The sequence below is a fragment of the Capsicum annuum genome, unplaced genomic scaffold (assembly GCF_002878395.1).
Source record: "Capsicum annuum cultivar UCD-10X-F1 unplaced genomic scaffold, UCD10Xv1.1 ctg46389, whole genome shotgun sequence".
Classification (NCBI taxonomy): Eukaryota; Viridiplantae; Streptophyta; class Magnoliopsida; order Solanales; family Solanaceae; genus Capsicum; species Capsicum annuum.
In genome coordinates this window covers 5,476-13,178 of record NW_025853954.1, presented here as the reverse complement: position 1 = coordinate 13,178, position 7,703 = coordinate 5,476, and the positions used below count along the sequence as shown (strand labels likewise).

The following is a 7,703-nucleotide window of genomic DNA, read 5'->3' as shown; positions in this document are numbered from 1 at the left end:
TATCATCAAAGTCTAACACAAAATGACGTACAATGTTTTATTTATACTAGGTTACAACTAAAACACAAAATGACCAAAAGGCCCTTTAATGGAAAGCCTCAAAATGCAACCCATGGAGTGTAGTGTAGATACAGTTTTCATGTGTGTTTTAGGCCCTCTTTTGCATTTTTCATGCACACTCCAAGCCTCGGGTTCATTACACTTTCACACGTCCATCCTCGTAATTGTACTTGTATCAAATAAAGTTATTCCTATGAGAAGAAGGATTAGTGTAACACCCTGCATTTTCGGCTAGAGTTTGAACCATCGTTCCTACATATATAGAATCGAACCCAATGATTTCTACTTAGAAATAAGTGTGAATAATGATGCTTTAGTGTGAGAACATCTTTGGAGATGAGTATACGTCATAAAAACCACGTAGCTCAAAGTTAAGTTGAGCACTTTCTTACCGTTTGAGTTTTAGTTGACAAACGTGCAAGAACTAACTTTCTATTTGCTTTCCATGGATTGCAAGCTTCTTTTACTTCTTCAATTGATTGCATCTTCTAATTCTATAGCACATTTTTGTAGTTCTACTTTCAGTTTGATAGTTTAATTAGTTCAATGCTGCCTATGGTGGTTGTGCTGATATTGCTAAACATTTGGCGTGGTGTTGGTCATGTTTAGCTTGACAAACTTCAGAACTTGGCATTGATTAATGACATTTCAGTAACACCTCATACTAATTGCCCAACAATATATGCTTATTTATTGGCTTTTTGCCTGCAATTTGCATAACACGTTTGATTCACAAACGAACAGGTTCCAAAGAAAAGCAAAAAATAAAAAAAGAGAGAGAGACGTCATAAGATAAATCAACTGATCACATTATGCTATATTAAAGTTTGTCTAAGAAAGCTCGTAAAATGATTCTTAATTACAAAAATAAAGGACGTGCTAGATTAAAAATAATGATTCTTAATCATGTCCTGCCCCTCTTACTGTTGCAAATGTTAGACCTCCAATATATGTCTCAACATATCCTCCAACCTACAATATATATATATATATATATATATATCAAAAATAAAATAATTAATTTAATTTCATTAAGTTAAAACATTGAGAAATATTGGATCAAGTTTTTTGGTTTGTTGAGCAATGTTTTTTTTGGTTTTACCTCTCCTCCATACAACCAATAGTGCCAAGGTTGATCAACTGCAAGGTTCATTGCTTGTATAGATCTCTTTGAAGAAGTTACAGGCATCCTTCCATCTGTATCACCACTGCATTTAATTTTCAAGTACAAATATATGTTAAATATTTGTGATCAAGACCTCTAAATACCGCGTATTAAAGAAGTGTGAGTATAATGGGGTATAAAATACCTAAAAACCCATACTCGAATACCGTTTGCCAGAGACTCTTTGAGGAGAGGGATTATAGTCTTCGGGCTGTCTTTCCATGTGTAAAAGAGTCCATCGCTGAAATAGAAAGAATAATTATGAGCAATGAAACGTAATGAAAATTGGAAATTGAACGTGTAGTAACTCATTGAAGGTAAAATCTGAAATCACAATATTTAATTTGAAAAGTGATTGAGGATTTGTATGCATTATAATTTGTTGGATTGCTAATGACATGCAAGGTGTCCACTCATATTTGATGTTGGTAACATTGGCAAGGAGTGCATCTTGAACATCCCGTCTGTTTAGTTAGGCATAAATGTAGTTGTCTGAGCAGGGGTCAAACTGCCATGGCTGCATCAGAATAACATATTAACTCAATATGAATGTTTCTACATTAGTTTATACGGGATAGAATGTGAATATTTGTAACAATAAGAGCAAAATTACAGAGTTGTCCCACTTACTGACGGTTTCGTGATTCCATCCTGGCAAAGGGGATAATAAATGTTGTAGATGTCAAGATAGTTGTTCACATTCACGTCTGAAGTTGCAACTGCCCCGTTGCACCTGCCCTCATTGTATTGATCTTCGGACAATATTTCGTGATATCAAGATACGTTTTATCTGAAATTAGGGCATGCGATGCAAAATATTCATACATTCCTATGTCATCTGTGTCATCATTGATCACTGCATTCCCAATCTGCAGCTTGAAATCACCCGTTAGTGGTATGGAACTCGAAATTATAATTTAACTTATGTACTCTGAGAATCGTAACTCCCTACTTAAATGAGAGATCACTTACAATTATTCCTTTAAGATTGATGAGAGTCTTGTTGGCTAACTTGTTATGCTTAAGAATTGTATGTGCCAACTGAGGTACATAATGCCCGGCATAGCTCTCACCAGAAATGTAAAATTGCCTGTTCTTATACTCCGGAAATCTCTCGAGCCAATTAACCAAGAATACAAAATTATCATAAGCAGTTCTGCCATCTCCAGTTGTATTGAGGTCACTGCTCGTATTTGTATATGAAAATCCTACTCCAGCGGGAGACTCCAAGAACAACACGTTGGCAGCTATAATTCAATACGAGAAAATTAGTAGTCTTAGTCGAGAATTGTTCACCTATTTTTCAAACATAAATAGGAAATTACGTTACACAAAAAGGGCACTTTTTTTTACCATGATTCCATGCATAATAATTCCTGTGTAATGTTTGCTCATCACTATTAACTCTGAAAGGTCCAAGTTCCTCCATGGCCCCAAAAGCAATAGAAGAGCAACCAGGACCTACAGAAAGAATTCACAACATTTTAAGATAGTTGGGTAATCAGAACCAATTTATTGGTGTACTCAACATGGATATGTTTATATTTAGTTGGTCTGTGAAAAATATGCTCTAACGAGGAAATGAGATCTCTTCGCCACTTGCAAATTAAATAGAAGAAAATGACTTTTCTCATATGTCTTGTATGTAAAAATGAAGATCTCTAATAAAAAGACAATAAAATTGAAAAGTTTTATTGTATATAACCCACAAAACCGATTCTTCCTAAAATAACAATAATAGTAATTTCAATAGTGTTTTGATGAAATTAATAGTTGTAAAAGAAAAAAAGAGTTCCCTCCATAAAAGCAAGAAGTTGTTTCCCCCTTTTTGATCAAACAAACACAAGTAAACTTTCAAACAGTATAACAAATATCAATAAAAATAAGTTTATTGATAGTATCACACAATTTATAAATATAGACAAATGATGTATGTGTATACCTCCATTAAGCCAAAGAAGCAAGGGCAATGAATTTGGATTCTCAGCTTCAGTAAAGTAATAATACAAAGCACGGCCAGCGGATTCATTGACAGTAACATAGCCACCATATTGTTGAAACTTCACTGATGGTTGTCCAGGCAATTTCTTGATCCAATCTTTTTCTTTAAGTCCATCCTGTGGAAGGATAACTTTGTCTAACTCGATATTTTCAAGGGCTGCTTGAAAATAACTCTTTTCAATGGATGAATCCCTCTTTCGCTTAGCCTTGTTAAATTTGCCAAGAACATCACTTTGCTTCTTTCCAAGACTTGAAGCAACAAAATGAGACAAAAAGAGGGTAAAGAGAAAGAAGATGAAAGTGAATCTTCCCATTGTTGTTTGTGTGTCTTGTATTGAAAAATGGGAGTAGAGGAAGGCTATATATAATCCAATTATGTAATTATGAGTGATTGTGAGATTTGATTTGATCATATATGTGTGCTATCCCGAACTTAATCATTTTACTATCTTTGAAATAGACAGATTGACAATTACTAGGATATTCTAAACAAGGATTAATTTAATATGCATACCAAATAAATATTTTTTGTTAGTCATTCTAGTAACTACAATTCAAAATTGTTCTAATACAGTAATAATATGAATGACTATCAAAAAAGAAATTATGTGGTTTTAGTAACTACCAAAACTTACAAATGGTTAATGATTTTCTTTATTAGATGAATTGTTATCCCTCATGCTAATTAATGCTTCACATTTGCCAGAAATTTCAGCAGATTTAAACTAATACTTGTGTTTTTCACCTGCAATAAAAACAGATTCCAAAAAAGATTCAAAAAATTAAAAGAGAGACAAAGAGGGATTCCAAAAAAGATTCAAAAAATTAAAAGAGAGACAAAGAGGGATGTCATAAACCAGCTCAAGTAATCGATAATGTTATGCTATATTAAACTTTGTATAAGAAAGCTCATAAAATGATTCTTAATTACACAAATAAAGAATCTGCTAGATCGATGATTAGTCTCCAGCAGGTAGTGTGCCAGAGAGGAAGTGAGAAATAAGGGAAAGGGCTCTAGCAGGTTAGAAACTTGGAACACTCAACTTGTAGTGTATTAGCATAAAATTATCAAACTTATTATTCTGATGTACCGTTTTTGTATTTTTCCAGCCAACTTCACAGGAAATCACAAACATTTCATTAAAGAAAATATGAATTAGAATGGAATGCTCTTTATCTTATTTGAAGATAAAGATTGCAGTGAGCTTACTCATAATGACTTGCAGTGAGCTTACTCATAATGACTTAGAATGGAATGCTCTTTATCTTATTTGATCAATTAAGGTAACAACAAAATATGAAATGGAAAGAAACAAACCATGTAACCTTCATCACGGTGGCGTACTCTCCAGCATAATCTTCTAGTAGCTTTTCAAGTGCTGGAGAAGCAAATCTCTGATCAGAAGCCTCTGAGGCTAGACCAACTGGAAAGTTAAATCTTCCTTGTAATAACTTCATTAAAGCGATTTGTTCTAGCAAATGGCAATCAACTGCTCTGCATTAAACAATTGATTCTAGCATGTTGTGTCTTCAGGTTTTTGTTTTTCGGGAACAACTGTGTTTTCAAGAAGTTGATTTACAATGTTAACCCTCCAATATATATCCAAACAAAATAATTAAGTTAATTTTCATCAAGTTAAAACATTGAGAAAATAGAATCAAGTTTTATGGTGAGCAAAAGATGTTTGATGAGCAATGTTTGTTATTTTACCTCTCCTCCATACAACCAAGAGCGCCAAGGTTTGTCAACTGTGAGGGAAATTGCTTGTATAGATCTCTTTGTAGAAGTTACAGTCACCCTTCCATCTGTAGCACCACTGCATTTAATTTCCAAGTATAAATATATGTTGAACATTTTGCTATCAAATCATCAGAAAGAAAAAAGAAAGTAGTATAATGAGGAATTAAATTACCTAAAAATCCACACTCGAACACCATTTGCCAAAGACTCTTTGAGGAGGGGAATTATAGTTTTTGGGCTGTCTTTCCAATTGTAAAAGAGTGAATCACTGAAATAGAAATGAATTACGAGCACTGAAGCATAATGAAAATTGGAAACTGAACATGTAGTAACTTATGGAGACGGTAAAAGATTAATCTGTTGGAGTGCTAATAACCTGCAAGAAGTCCACTCATATTTGATGTTGGTAACATTGGCATAGAGTGCATCTTGAACATCCCTTCTGTTCAAGTAAGAATTGACGTAGTTGCCCGAGCAGGGGTCAAACTGATATGGCTGCATCAACATAACCCATTAACTCGATATGAATATTTTTGCATTATTTTATACAGGATAGAGCATGAATATTTGTAAGAATAAGAGTTATCCCACTTACTGACAGAATTTTTGGGTAAATGTTGTAGATGTCAATATTGTTGAGATTGCTGCTTGTAATTTCAGCTGCCTCATTACACTTGTTTTCATTGTAGCTATCGTCATAACAATATTTTTGATGTCAAGGTATGTTTGATCTGAAATTAGGGAGTGGGATGCAAATAATTCATAATTTCCTATGATGTCTGTGTCATCATTGATCACTGCATTCCCAATCTGCAATTTGCAATCATCTGTCAGTGGCATGCAACTTGTAAGTATAATTTAACTTATGTATGTTAGAGTGGGTAAAAGTCCCACATTGGTTGGGGAATGGACTAGTGGTTTGCTTATATGGACTTGGGTAATTCTCCCATCTTGAGCTAGCTTTTGAGGTTGAGTTTGGCTCAAGGTCCATTTCTTGACATAGTATCAGAGTCAGGTCCATCCCCATTTTGGGCTCACTATCCACGCGCCAATGCCAGTTGGGCCTGGGCGTGGGGGGAACCTCACCTCTTGAGCTAGCTTTTGAGGTTGAATTAGGCCAAGGTCCATTTCTTGACAATATACACTGATAGGTGTAACTCGCTACTTAAATTTATAGATCGCTTAAAATTATTTCTTTTAACATTGATGAGAGTTCCGTTGGCTAACTTGTTGTGGTGAAGAATACATAATGTCCAGCATAGCTCTCGCCAGAAACGTAAAAATCTCTAATCTGGAAATCTCTAGAGCCAAGTGAGTAAAAACACATTATCATTAGCAGTTCTCCTATCACCAGTTGTATTGAGGTCACGGCTCATGTTTGCGTATGAGAATTTTACTCCAGCAGGAGACTCCAAGAACAACTCACTGGCAGCTATTATTATATTGGAGAAATTTAGTATTCAAAGTTGAAATTAGTTTTTCAAATAGTAATTGTTAGATTTTATGCCCCGAATTTTGTTGATTCGGTCCTGAAAAGTTCGTGGTGTGTCCCATGTTTGTGATTTACTGATCCCATTGGAGGTTTCGCCCCTGCGGTATGGACCTGTATGTTTTTGGACTTAGGATTTATTTGTACGCACATATTATATAAGTGTGATTTAGTGGGCCATTTTGGAAGTTTTAAATACCTCATTGTACTCTTCTCATTATCATGAATTTCCTCCTCCTCTGCCGGTGGTTTTTCCCATCAAGGGTTTCCACGTAAATCTGTGTGTTCATATTATTTTTCTTTTAATTATCATATTGCTTATTATTGTCCGTTCATAACAAACTGGTATCAGAGCGTGATCGATTGTTTTCTCGGGGATGACAACTATGAAGTATGATATTCTGCTATTGGACTGCAACACCAGACTTTCGTTATGGCAGGTTAAGATGCGAGTTGTGCACCCACAGATGAATTTGGATGATGCTCTATTAGGGTTTGATAATATTCCCTCATTGTGGACAGAGGAGGATAAATGGCATAAGGATTGAAAGGCTCTATCTCAGATCCACCTTAATTTATCCAATCAGATTCTATAGGATGTTTTGAAGAGACCACTCCGCTGCATTGTGGTTGAAACTGGAATCGTTATGTACGGCAAAGAGACTAACAAGTAAGTTGCATCTCAAATAACGACTTTATTCCCATCGCATTTCTGAGGGTGCATCTTTGGAGGATCACCTATCTATCTTTAAGGAAATCGTCTCTGATTTAGAGACTCTGGAGGTTAAGTACGATAAGGAAGATCTAGGGTTGATTTTGTTGTGTTTGTTGCCTGCATCATACTCGACCTTTAGGGATACAATTTTATATAGTCATGATACCCTGACCCTAGATGAAGTTTATGATGCGTTGTTCTCTAAGGATAAGATGAAGCATCTTGTGAATGGGTCAGAGACTCAAGGAGATGGTCTCATTATTCGAGGAAGGACTTGTGAGCGAAACTCTAGAGGTGATGATAGGAATAGGTTGAAATCTAAAAATAGAAGAAAAACCTGTAACTACTGCAAGAAGAAGGGCCATATCAAATCTGAGTACTATAAGTTACCAAATAGAAATAAAAGAAAAGATAAAAAACACAAAGGAAACCAACCAAAGAAGTTCAATAAAGCCAGTCTTATTGAAGATATCGCTAGTGATGGAAAACTCTTGGTAGTTTCTGATGGTAACTCTAAACTCTATGAGAATTG

The 7,703-nt window shown here is 35.0% G+C and overlaps 2 pseudogenes; both read right to left on the bottom strand.

Annotated features, from left to right (window-relative positions):
* Positions 1-960: 960 nt before the first annotated feature.
* LOC124892355 lies at positions 961-3,540 on the bottom strand (annotated as a pseudogene).
* A 371-nt stretch (positions 3,541-3,911) lies between these two features.
* On the bottom strand, positions 3,912-7,161 carry LOC124892354 (annotated as a pseudogene).
* Positions 7,162-7,703: the final 542 nt, after the last annotated feature.